At 40.1% G+C, this 12,808-nt stretch overlaps 1 protein-coding gene across 5 annotated transcripts in view; it reads right to left on the bottom strand.

The window, feature by feature from the left end:
• Window positions 1–12,808, bottom strand: part of ENAH (ENAH actin regulator) — a 92,351-nt gene that overhangs the window by 70,111 nt on the left and 9,432 nt on the right. The window contains exon 1 of one of the 5 annotated variants that reach the window (XM_030499331.1): window positions 9,251–9,397. The exons of 3 other annotated variants lie outside the window; for them this stretch is intronic. The gene's annotated coding sequence lies outside the window, so the exon portion shown is untranslated. Of the gene's footprint in view, window positions 1–9,250; window positions 9,398–12,808 lie in introns of those variants that run through there. One more of the 5 variants, XM_030499335.1, reaches the window with a different exon arrangement.

The following is a 12,808-nucleotide window of genomic DNA, read 5'->3' as shown; positions in this document are numbered from 1 at the left end:
TTTATTGGATCAATGTGATTATTAAGTTTACAACAGTTTTGAAAGGAAACAAAAGGCAGAGGTTTTATGCATTAAAAATTATCCACCTTAAATTGGAGTTCTAGACAAGTTATAAAGGCACCCCACTGTGGTTAGCAGATATTCTCACTAGATGCTACCCCTCTGTAATTCTTACATACAAGACAAGAAAGGCCTTTTCTGCACGATTCACTGTTCCAAAGCATCCAAAAGAACCCAGTTTGGCCTAAATTTAAATTACATAACCTCCATTTCTTTCAAGGGGAGCTTTACAAGTGTAAATAAAGACACCTTTTGGTCTTGACATGGAAACTTAATTGAATTTTCTTACACACAGCTCGTATCATTCTTCACAGCTAGCAACTGTCAGACAAAAAAGGGAGTTTTGCTGTAAGTAAATATACCTTCTGCCTGCAGCCTTGAACACTGACTCCTTTTAAACAGCATTTCAGATGCCCCAGAACAAATCAGGAAGGGTTACTCATGAGTTTCTTGCTTGTACTTCAACATTAGACTGTTAACCCCTTCAATATCCAAAGCTCACCCTCCATCCCTGAAGGACTACTCCTGTTCATGGTAACAAAGAATATAAGAGAGAAATCAAGCCCAAAACCTTCTTTAGTGTCAGATTAAGACTGACCACATCCAGAAATGTTTGTTCAAATTCCCAGAGTAATCCAAACATTCATGGTATACAAACTATGTCAACCCTCAAATATAAGCAACAAGAATGGAATAGTCAGCATACAGCTTAAAAGAGGAGTGATTTCAAGCATTTCACTAGATTTTAACTGTGGTATTATAGATGGTGGGCTTTTTTTTTTTGCAGGCAATGAATACTTACACTGAAAACCTCAAGTGTCAAGTAAAACACTTCTATGAGAGTCACACTATATAGAGTGCTGTTACCATAACTATCTTCTGAGGTCACCATGTTTTCTCCAGTTTGGTTTTACAACTCTCATAACAAGGAGATAGAGGAAAGGAATGTGGAAGAGTCAACTGATACTACTGCGCCATAAAAACCTCCTGACTTGTCTCCTGGCATACAAGGGTTCTGTGAATTTAAAGTTGAAAGATGATCTAGTATTAGAATTGCTGCATTACAGGTACTAAGTGCTCTGTGACATAGGATTTCTACTTATGTTTTCCGTGTTTTGTTCTCAACACAGCTACCTAGGTTAAAGAAAACCAAGCAAAACTGTACCGACCTGTACTATGAGTAACTAACAAGGTACAGCAGCAGGACAGTGACCCACAGCAATAGCTGCAAGGAAGCCCTGTTCTTGCATAATGTAAATCATACACAGGAGCCGAACAAGTTTCAAGCTCTTCCTTCCAGCCATAAATATTATGCAATGTGTACTGCCTCTGTGCTACACACACAAAGAATACTTTTATAGAGAGGGTTTCATAAAAATATTACAAACTGCTAGAGCAATCACTAAAGTAACCTGTCAAAAACTTGTCAAAATGTTTGGAAAGAGCTTTCCTTACTTGTGCAGACCTTTATTTGCTAAAAGGAATAAATCTGAAGGTGCTATCTGAATAGTCTGAGCTACTTCAGCTGCATATCCACTTAATACACACTGAGGAAAATTAACGATGCCCTTTTGGACTTACAGGAGCACAAGCAACATGATTGCTCCTCCTTTTCATTTCACTTGCAAAGAAATATAGTCACTATACTGTACTGCGCACCATTAAGCAGACTGCTTAACAGAAGCCAAACTCACAACAAGGGGGAAAAAGTGAAGCCAGTTGCCAAATCCCCACCACCCGAAAGGTTAAGAAGTTAAATACAAAGAGAGTGAATTTCTGGATGTTGTTGCTACAGGAAGTTAGGGAGGCAGATAAGATCAGAAGGCTAAAAAGGAATTAGAAGAATTCATGGCAACAGGTTCTTTAAAAAAGAAAATAATAAAAGGAATCAACAGACATGTTCCAAAATATCTTGAAACAGACAATGGATTCAAGGGTGCCAGAAGAAGCGGGGGGGGGGGGTGGAGAAGGGATCACTAGGTGGCTACAGGTAGTATCTTCCAAGCAGCTTAGACTCATAGGATCCCAGACTGGTTTGGGTTGGAAAGGACCTTAAAGCTCATCCAGTTCCAACCTCCTGCCATGGGCAGGGACACCTTCCACTAGAGCAGGTTGCTCCAGGCCCCTGTGTCCAACCTGGCCTTGAACACTGCCAGGGATGGGGCAGCCACAGCTTCTCTGGGCACCCTGTGCCAGCGCCTCAGCACCCTCACAGCTTCTCCTATTGCTGCTCTGCAGGACAGAGCATGGGACTAGATCAATCACTGGTCTGCCCCATAGGACACTGCTCTCATTTTTAATGCTACTCTAATACTGAAATCGCTCTAGTTCTCACAAAACTCATTCCATGGGCAGGGAATCCTACTCCTCTAAGATTTGTCTTAAATTATACATCCGGTTTTCTTTGTTTTGTTACCAAGGCAGTTAAATCTAAGATAGGAAGCAAAGTCTTTTAGATTAAGAGTCACTATCTATTGTTTTAAGAAGTCAGAAGGAAGTCCCAGTTTAAATACAGAGCCACACTGCCCAGAGACTAACACTGGGGAAACCTTTGCAAGCTTTCTTTTTAATCTGACATTAATTTTAGCTATAGCAGCTTTCAAGCCCATTTGCATGATTTCATAGGTAATCTGGTGCTCCACTACTTGTGATATATTTATCTATTTCATAACAAACCAATCAACCTAAATCAATCCCCAAAAAGCCCTGTTCTCTAATTATCAGGCAACATCAGAAAAGCATTTGCTCCATGCCCCTCTAATAGCATGTTATCAGATGTAACAAGAAAGACTACATGCTGAAGTACAATGCAGGGTGAGGCTGAATTTGAGACAACAAAGAGATCTGTGAAGAGTTCAGTATCCAAATTTTACACTGAAGAAAGAGAGACCATGTCCCTACTGCAGCAGGAAAGAAGTATTTGCATGTGGGTTAGTGACACTGTTGTATTTAAAGGCTAGATGTGAACAGTGTTGTCCCCATCACTATCACACACACAAACAAACACTGTTTAATTTCAGTGGTAAGGAATTATCCAGGAAAAGCACTTCCAAGAGGCTCTAAGCAGGAAAGCAGAACACAGTGTATTTTATAAGCTTCTAGAGATACACTGCCTGCAGTCTCCTTAAGACTTTAAAAGCAAAACCAACCACATTAAGTTCTGGTCTCCCACATCTCAGCTCCCCCACAGCTACTAAAAGGATGGGAAGCCTGCCAACGCTATCACCTTTAACTACTCAAGACCCACGGAGCAGCGCAGCAGCTCTGGCTAGACAATGTCAAAAGAGGAAAAACAACTCCTGCTCTTGCTTCAGCTGGAGAGCTAACAATAGATGCAGTGCATTCCATGGATCAAATAGAGCTGCAAATAATCCCAGCATTTTTCACCACGGGCACATGGAGGGCACAGGCTGTCACTGAAGGTTTCCCCAAAATGGGGAACTGGGGCAAGTCTTAGGGCTTCTACAGACTGCAGACATGTTTTAAAGTGGCTTTTTAAGTTATAATCTCTGAAGATGATCTAAAGTAAATAGATTTCTAAGTGGTTTGAGCTGACCAAGCCTTGCCTAAACTGTAGATCAAGATGTTCTAAAGCTGGGAAACAAAAGCTCCCATTTTAGACAAGAACCTGTTTTGCAATCAAGACATACCAAAAACACCTTAAAAAATGCAACCTAATTTTAGGATTGATAGTTCAGCTGAAGCTTGTCCAGTGAATCTTAAACACAGAGAAAAAAGCTGAAGATCTTTATCAGAATACAACTGCATTTTTCAAAATAGTTTTAATCAGCATTACAAAAAATAATGTTTGAACATTATTATTTTATTAATTAACTTCAGAATTTTTAAGAGCAAAACAACAGAATTTTTAAGAGCAAAAGAACAGCAAAAAGCAGTTCTACAGTTTTAGACAAAAAAATACTCTTCTTCTTGAGGTAAAACACAGAAAACAAGGAGAATGGCCATAGGCATTAACACAAGTTTGAAAGCTCCACTACCAATCAAGTTTCTTTATCCTATGAAATTCTTTGGTAGCAGCTCCACCACCTCTGGGCTACAATCCCAAGCTATACAGATGGCCTTATAGATGTTCTCCTGGTCATCCCATCTAGAGGTATCTGTAACCTGACTAATCATCTGGAAGGTGCACCTGGAAGGTTGAGTTAACAGGAAGACACGGACTGCCAAATGAAAAGAGAATGAGTTTGTTTCATTAAGAACTCCACTAAGAGGTTTACAATTCAAGTATCTATTTCAGGTTTTCATTTCTGCCTTTGCTGGCCCTCCTAGTTAAGATGTACAGGTGGGAGTGAAAAGCAGCACTTCTTTTTATGAAAGGAACATGATGTTACTAAGAAAAACAGTCACTTACCTCATGCCTCTGGATTTTACTTAATACAGTAAGTTAAATTCTTTCTGTACATGCATTGCTAGAGCTGGATAAAAAGACTGGACACTCTCCCCACTCCTGTTCCCCTTTTGATCTGTTCTTCCACATTAGCTGTGAAGTGCTTTAAGCCTAACATTCAACAGGGAGACAAGCAGCATGAAGTTACTCACTTAAACCTAAAGGTACTCAGTAGCGTACAGTACATTAAAGGAACTCCATGAAAAGACCGTAACTACGGATAGTAGCTTGTTGCAACAGAGAAGGAAAGCAGAATGGATCCCAGAATCATAGAATGGTTTGGAAATGACCTTAAGATCATCTAGTGTGACTTAAAGTCACAAATATTCTATATTCTAAGGTATTACACTTCCTTGAAGGTTTTTAAACCATGTAGATTCCTGTTACAACAATAAACCTCATCCTCATGAAAACCTGGAGTTTCTCCCAAAAACCAGGGCAAGTGTAAGCATTTTAGATACAGCACAGAACTTGGCTACAATTCCCTGCGGCAAACAACAGCCTGGGTCAAACTGAAAGGGTTTTAATCAGTCAGGTACCATGGGCAAGGGAATGAGATCTGAAGCATATTGCAGTTGTGTAACTGGAGCAAGACAAGAGCTTATGGTAAAAAGAGGGTTATTCCTGCAAAACCAACCTCCTCTCCTCTTTTAGGTTATTATCAGTAGGCTGTAATCCAACATCTTACCCCATAAACTGTTACTCCTTACCTGGATCCCAAGAGGGTAACCCTTCTAGCTGTGATGCATTGAACGTTACCACAGTGTTGCACTCTATGCTTTACTCTCTTCCCTGCAACACTATTAGTGATGCCAGCAACAGATTGCTCCACGCTGCTTTTTACAAAGCTCATGTTTTCAACCGTGTAAAAATTTGCAAGCTTCAGCGATGACAGATGACTTTTTTGGTCTGTTTTGTGTCTGCATTTACTAGAGACTTTTTCTCAATGAGAAAACCCTGAATGTCATAGCTACAACCCTCCGTTTTCAGAAGACTGCAGTTGTCAGGCTTACAATGAACAGACTCCATTCCAAGCTGACTGAGGAGAGACTCAGCAAAATTTTCCCTGCAGTTATTACCACTGTGTTTTCAAGCAGTGTTCAGACCCTCAGACCATGGAGGGATGTCAATCGGATTGGCAGAAGTCTATGGTCTCCTTGGCATCATTTTTCCCCAGAGCCTCCTAAGATATGGCCAGAGAGCATGTACAGTTATTTGGCAAACCTGTTCCTTGCTGCTCAGAGGATATCACAACACCTCCCTCCTTAATAACCAAGCCTGCATCTGTCATGCAGGGAGAACACGCAGAAGTGACCCATTCCATCATTCATTACAGAAGTTGTATCTAAACAGTATCTAAAAGGAGTCACCTAAGTAGACTGTCCCATTGTATAAGACAAGTGACCATTACCTGTCTTTCAGTTATATGGAAAAAGGAGAGATCAGCATAGACCAATTCAAAGCATCTTCAGAAAAAGCCACATGGTCTAACCCACACAAAACACTAGAACAATGAGCTAAGTGTCAAGGATCTTCTAAGTCCTACCATAAAATAAGCTAAATATTCATGTATCTTAGTTTGGTCGAAGTTAGAGGCTCTGATTAAGCCCAGTATGAGCAGAACACAGATTCCTGGAGTTAGTGTTCCTCTCTGTTAAGCACACACTGTTGTCATCACAGTTTCAGTGTCCTTCACTGCATGCTCTACCAGCAGAACAAGAACTACCAAGAGTTACACTCATTTTAGGTAGTGCATGTGGTTGAGAATGTACCTATTGCAAATCTGCGTGTTATTTCAGATATCATGGCACATTATGTCTGGCTTATTATTTCAATTCTTGAAGAACAGAGAAATTACACTGTAATGCAGTGAAGAAAAAGAACCTTCAGAGTTTAAAAAAGTACAAGAGTTAAGAACAACTAAAAGTTCTGGTTGCTTATCTCTGAGAGGAAGGAGTGACTTAGGGTTGTAAAACCATTAAAAAGTCTTAGTTATAGACTTTCCTCTCACCCCTCCTTCCTTTTTTCTCAGACTACCTCTGACTAAGGAGTAAATGAAGAGCTAGTAGGTTTCTTCACTGTTCAATGTGCAGTGAGTGAGCGACCTTTTTTGGACATTAATCAAAACTTGTTCTGAATAGCAAATTCAGAAGTTATTTGTGGTTTAAGTACAGTGTCATAAAATACAGCATGAAAGCTTCAAACATGAACACATTTCTTTTTAAGAAATTAGCAAAAGTCGGAAATTAAAGGAGAAACACATGAGAAGTTGTTTCCTTCACTGCAGAACTGAAGCACAATAACTGATGTGTCAAATCTTCTGATGTTGATTTTTTAATCCAAGATTATTTAGGGCCCTTTGTCTTCAGCAGCCCTATAATGTTCTCTGTGCTTTGAAGTGTTAAGGTATATGCTGAATAATTTAATGTTTTGACAGATCAGGCCCACAGCCTTAAGTTAGCCAGTAAGAAGACAAGTCAGGACATCGCTAATGAACATCCCTGCCAACTCTGAACAACTCAACCAGCACCTAAGGACAGAAACTCTTTGAAAAATAAAAAGCAGTCAGTTCTCGCAGAAAACGCTGAGCTGAAACCATGAAATCCTCTTCTCTTCAAGCAGTTCCCTACTTCATTCATTACAGACCTTCCAACCTCTGCAACAAACAACCTAAAACAAAACAAAACAAAGCAGCCTTCAAACCACAATCTTCTTTCTGCAAACCAGAATCCAGCCTCTATTGTACGGGAGGAAAAATAGCATATAACAGTTCATATGCTTCAACATCCTTTCTACAGAATTCTGCATATAGTGTATGCATACAGATATTAATGACCAAGAGCTGGCAGCTGTGAATGAGCACACACACATAAAGAATGTATTCATTTATTTTCTACAGCTCAACAGAACTGTATCAAATCTATGGGATTTGCCCCAATTTAATTTCAATTTGGGGGGAGGAGATGATGGATATGAAAAGCTGACTGGTTTGTAATAGCCCTATTTACAGCAGCATAGCACCTGAGCTTAAAAACACAAAAAAAGAAGGAAAAATCAAGATAGCATGCACTACCCATACACTGGTAATTTCCCTCTGGCAACCACTAACATGCAACTAGATTGTTGCTTTACCTCATGTATCTTTTTGCTCATTTTCCATGGCTACTCCATTATGCTATGAATCAAAAACAGTACAAACCCCTTAAAGTAAAAGAAAAGACTGGAGGGAACAAAAGGAGAAAAGTATTTCAAACGGTGTTTGTTCCTAGCTGTTCAGTTTTGCTCTCAATCGTTTGCTTTCCCAGTATAACTTTGGGAAGCCCATCCCAAAGTTATACTGGGAAAATTTCTATGGAGATTTTCTTTAGCCCTGGCTGCTGTCAGCAAAATCATAGCTGTTACCTGACTTGGAGGTCAAAGGAGAGGATGGGCTACATGATAACAGAAACTAAGAGGTTACTTCCGCATTACAATTGGATTTAGGATCCAATTAGATAGAAGTGGAGGGGTAGTTTAGACACCAAAGGATAAAAATCAATTGACTAGTATTTTTGAGCATTTAAATTCTAAATGCTCTTTGTCCTACGGCCAGGGTGTTTTTAGAACACCCCTCTTCTACTTTGAGTTCCTTGAAGATTTACCCAATACCCTACCAACACTTGTAACTTACATCTCAAATTTCCCAACTGTGCATATTCTAGAACTTCTCCATTCTACACATTACAATAAGTTGATTTCATTAGTTATGGATAAAACCATTGGCTTCGCCATCAGATTACGTTCTGCCCCCCTCCTCAGGAAGAGGAGGCAGTTTTACGAATTCCTACTCTTTCCTGTGCCAAAAGATACCATTAAAAGAAGCCACCCCAGCACTGAAAGCCACAGGCAGCATTCTCATTCTCACCAAACAGTTCTGCTACAGAAGCAAAGATTCATCTTCCCAAACCCGAAAGCAAAAAGCCCCCAAGCAGCCCCATCCACGTCTTTAAATCATTTCTATGTAATGAAGTGCTCGGGTTTGATCTCGCCAAATATAGAATGCCAGAAGAATTTTCCTAGGTTGCATCTCTTTGTGTGCACAGAGAAATGGTTTTTATTGGGTCTGCTTGAGAACAGGCATGCAACGCTCTGGCATCGAGCTCTGTATTAAGCAGCAGACTACAAGAAAGAAAATGGTATTATTAAAGGCTGCTTGCTCCTTTAACAACGCTTTGCTTATTAGAGGCATCCCCTTGGCACAGCGAGCAAGGAGAGAGGTGTTCTGAATCTTTCCTATCTTCATTTTGACTCTTCCTTTTGACTTCTGCCTTATTAATAAGCCACGCATGAGTAAATTTACAATACACTAAAAACCCCAGCTATTTACAAATCTGCCTCAGCCTGACAATTTAACATGAGATGTTCGACAATGGCGTATTTCAGTTCTGAGAGCAGAAAAAGTGACAGTATTTGACCTGCTAATTTTAATACCTGACTTCGTTTCAGTTTAGATTTTGTAAGCTGGCTTTCAAAATCCACAACAACATTTGGAGAACTGCTTAAAATAAGATGGATCATTATATAGGCTAAACGTCACAGCACGTAAGACACAATGCATGCGTTTCATTCTTAAAAGCACAGTATTAAAACCCCTCAGCTTTCAAGTTTCTGCATTTCAGTCATCTCTATCGCATGACAGCCTTTGAAGCAACGATCAAATTACCATCCTTTTAGCTTTCAAATATTATTTTTGCCTTCTTTTCCAGTACAGAAGTCTAACCAGATGATAAAATAATGCCTTACCAGATGTTGTTAATTGTCCATTACTTAATTACTGGTCCCAGAGCCATAGAACACACCCTAAACATTTATTCCAGAATCCATCTAGAGCGAATGTAGAGAGTTTGGATGCTGAGATTGGTTGGGTTTAGCACTGGGGGGAGCGGGGGAGGTAGGGAGGGGAGGTGTCAACATATTCAAATATCAAAGTTAATTCTAATCATTAAAAATTAACTGGATATTTTAGTTTAGAGATCCATATAGAGCCATCTGCACGAAAACTTTCCCTGCATGAACATTTAAAGGTTTTCAGAATTCATAGCCTGAGATTTTTCCCCACACAAGGAATTTCTCCCTTTTGAAGCCTTAACATGCTGCTTGGCAATACCGTCCCACCCCGGGGAAGATCACCACCACCCCTTTTTGTCTGGCTGGAAGCCCGACTGTGTTGCACAGGTATCCCATCCACCCGAAAACAAAGAAAGGCTCTGCGAGTCCAGACTGACGTCACTGCAGCTCCTGCGAGCACCGGAATAGAAACTCCAATGCACACTTCATACTACAGCCCTTCAGGAAGCCAGAACCGTACCCTCCTGTTACAGTATAAAATGAACGTGCAGAGAGATGTGCCGGGAATACAAATTTAATATATCCTGTACTAAGTGACATTCTGTTTGTTGCATAGCAACAGGAATCTACTGCAGGAAAACAATATGGAACTTTCTTTTTTTTTTCCCCTTGCCAAGCTACAATTAACCCCAGTCTTGCCGAGGAACAGAACATGCACAGCATAAACACTGCCCTCCTCACCCATCTAACCAAAGATGCCACGTCCAACGCTCGCTGGTTTACATCAAATTGACTCCGTACATTTCAATGCTTGTAAGGTATCGTGCTGTTGAGAGAAAACCCATTGCTGTAATGCATACAGCCAGCAACATTTTATTTCTATAGTAATGCCCAAGAAAAAGTTCTTAGATGGATAAAATTTCCACTGGGAAGTGTGGAATGCTTTCATCATTTTATACAAGATTTTTGTCATACTATGTAGAAGAATTAAAGGTCTCATTCTGGAAGCAAAGCCTATGGCTTTATTTCTAACTGCTTTTGCTTTGCTTTGTGTGTTTGTTTGGGGGCTGGTTTTGTTTTACAAAAAATAAATGAATTAAAATTAGCATCAACCCAAACCACTTTGAATTTAAGATCTGTCCTGAATTTTGAAGCTAAACTATGTGTGGACATCTGACCTGCTCCTCTTCATAAGAGAGAGAGTTTTTGGTAAGACAGTATGAATTGCATAAAATCTCTCCCTTTTCCCCAAAGAACAGGAATATTCTGACCACCCAACTGGTTGGGAAATGGATCCTTTGATACATCATCAGTTCATGAAAATATGCAATACCAAACCGAAGAGAATCCTCTCTCAGGTTTTTGTTTCTTTGGGGGTTTGTTTTTAAACATTCCCAGACCAGACCATGGTAAACTCCCTGAGTCACAACCAAAATACCTAATGACTGAGCTTTGGGGTCAGTCCACTCCCTGCACCCACCCCAACCACACACATGCTTGAAGACAGGGAGCTCAGTTCAGCTCAGTAGGAAAACAAAATACAAGACGTTTAACACTCAGATTGCCACTGTGTAAATCACCAAACCTGAAAGCATTCCTAACAGTTATACTAATAGCTCAGTCTTCAGCCTAACATCACTGACAAAATATGTGCAATTGACTTAGAAGTAGTAGTTAAGGCAAAAAGTTATGAAAGCCTTACTATAGTAAGGCCCAGATAACATAAAGCACACCATGAATGAGCAAGCTTACAAACACTTCCCCATTTAAAACAGCTAAGGATTTCTCATACCACACAGGCACTTCTCTCCCTCTTAAGTCACGCTGGTGAGGTACAGAACAGACCAGATAGAAATCAGATACCTGACTGGAGGTGAAGATTGTACATCGACTATGGGGAATCCTAAACAAGTGACCAGCTTTGTACAGAGGCAGCACGCAGAGGTTAAGCGTGCGTATCAGGAACAGTGTTTTCTTTCTGCTGCAGAGAGGATTGCGAGAGGAGAGGTTGCTTGGTTTGCACCCATCTGCCCTAAGAAAAGGATACATACGAATTGAAGGCAAGATATTCAGAGTATTTAGAACTGGCTTAACTGTACACTCTATCCTGTGATGACTAACTAGGGACTTCAACAGGACAAAAATAAAATCCTACTATTGAGTATTATTAAGCATTAGTCATGTCTAGATGCAACCCTTGCAACGCAATCCACTTTTATCTGCATCTTACGCATTTACTACGCTAGTGACCAAGACCACGTCCCCACCAAAACAACCCAGTTGGGCTCCTCAAACAAGGCACTCTGAGCATTTATTTTTTTTCCCCAGTGATTCCCAATAGTCAGACACTTCAAAGGAAAATACACCTTTACACTTTACACAGGAACAGTAACATTTGAGAAGTATTTTCAGTGGTTTACTTTCTGATATTTTCTTCCACAATCTCTGCTTCCTTTATGCAGACATCAGCTTTGCAGAGTAATGGAAAAAGAAATGGCAATTTAAATAGTACCCTACGACTGCTTAGGTGCTTGTTCTAAAGCACCTAATTCCTTATTCTTTGAAATAACAATTACACCAAATACTGCTGCTAGGTCAGACATAAAACTATGACTACCTGTAAGAAAATAAAACATAGAGCAACATTTACCTGTCTCTGCAACGTGCCTGCAACAATCCACACAAGTACTGCATCTCCACATGGTGTCTCCAAAGAATTGAATAACTTTCTCAGAAACACAGCACTTGAATGTCTGAAAGCTTGCCCAGGTCCTGCTCCCCACCACTGCAGCAGCTGATCTAATAAAAGATATTGCCTCTCCCTCTAAAACCTTTGTTGTGTTTACATCCTTAGAGCAACACAGCTACAGCAATGGTATTCCTAACCTGTAAGGCAACCTCTGTGTTTATCTTACTGCCATCCATTTGTGGATTTAGCTACTGTTGGGCACAGTGGCAATTACAAGAACATAAGAGCTGATCCATCAGTGAATAAGAAATGTACAGCAAATAAAGATATACAGGAATACCCTTGGGTTTAAAGTCACCTTTAGAGCATGCCAAACCAAGAAGCCCAAAATGTACTGTTCTTCCAACTTTATGAAAAGAATCGTGACAGATATTGCCAAAACACAAGATGAAGTCCCTGAACCCAGCAGCCCAGATTTCTTCACCTCACAGCTTGGTTGTAAGGTCAGATGTAAAGCTCAGCAGTAATAGTTTTGAGAATAATTCATGTATGATTCAGTTCACTGAGGGGATCGCTAAACTAAAGGCTACATCATACTCCTTGAGATTACTGCACAACATACTTAGGATGCAAATGTGTTTGATTTACTTATAGAGTCATTGAATGGTTTGGGCTGGAAAGGACCTTAAGATCATCTAGTTCCAACCCCCCTGCCATGGCTTTAGTTCTTTTATGTATTTGATGCTTTGGTCTTCTGCCTCAATCTCAAATCAAAATTTTCATCCTAAACCCATTACTGCATTTCCACTCAGTAGCTAAAAACC

The sequence above is a fragment of the Strigops habroptila genome, chromosome 10, assembly GCF_004027225.2.
Source record: "Strigops habroptila isolate Jane chromosome 10, bStrHab1.2.pri, whole genome shotgun sequence".
In the NCBI taxonomy this organism is placed as follows: domain Eukaryota; kingdom Metazoa; phylum Chordata; class Aves; order Psittaciformes; family Psittacidae; genus Strigops; species Strigops habroptila.
Note: the sequence above shows the minus strand (reverse complement) of the source record. Positions and strands in the feature narration are given on the sequence as shown.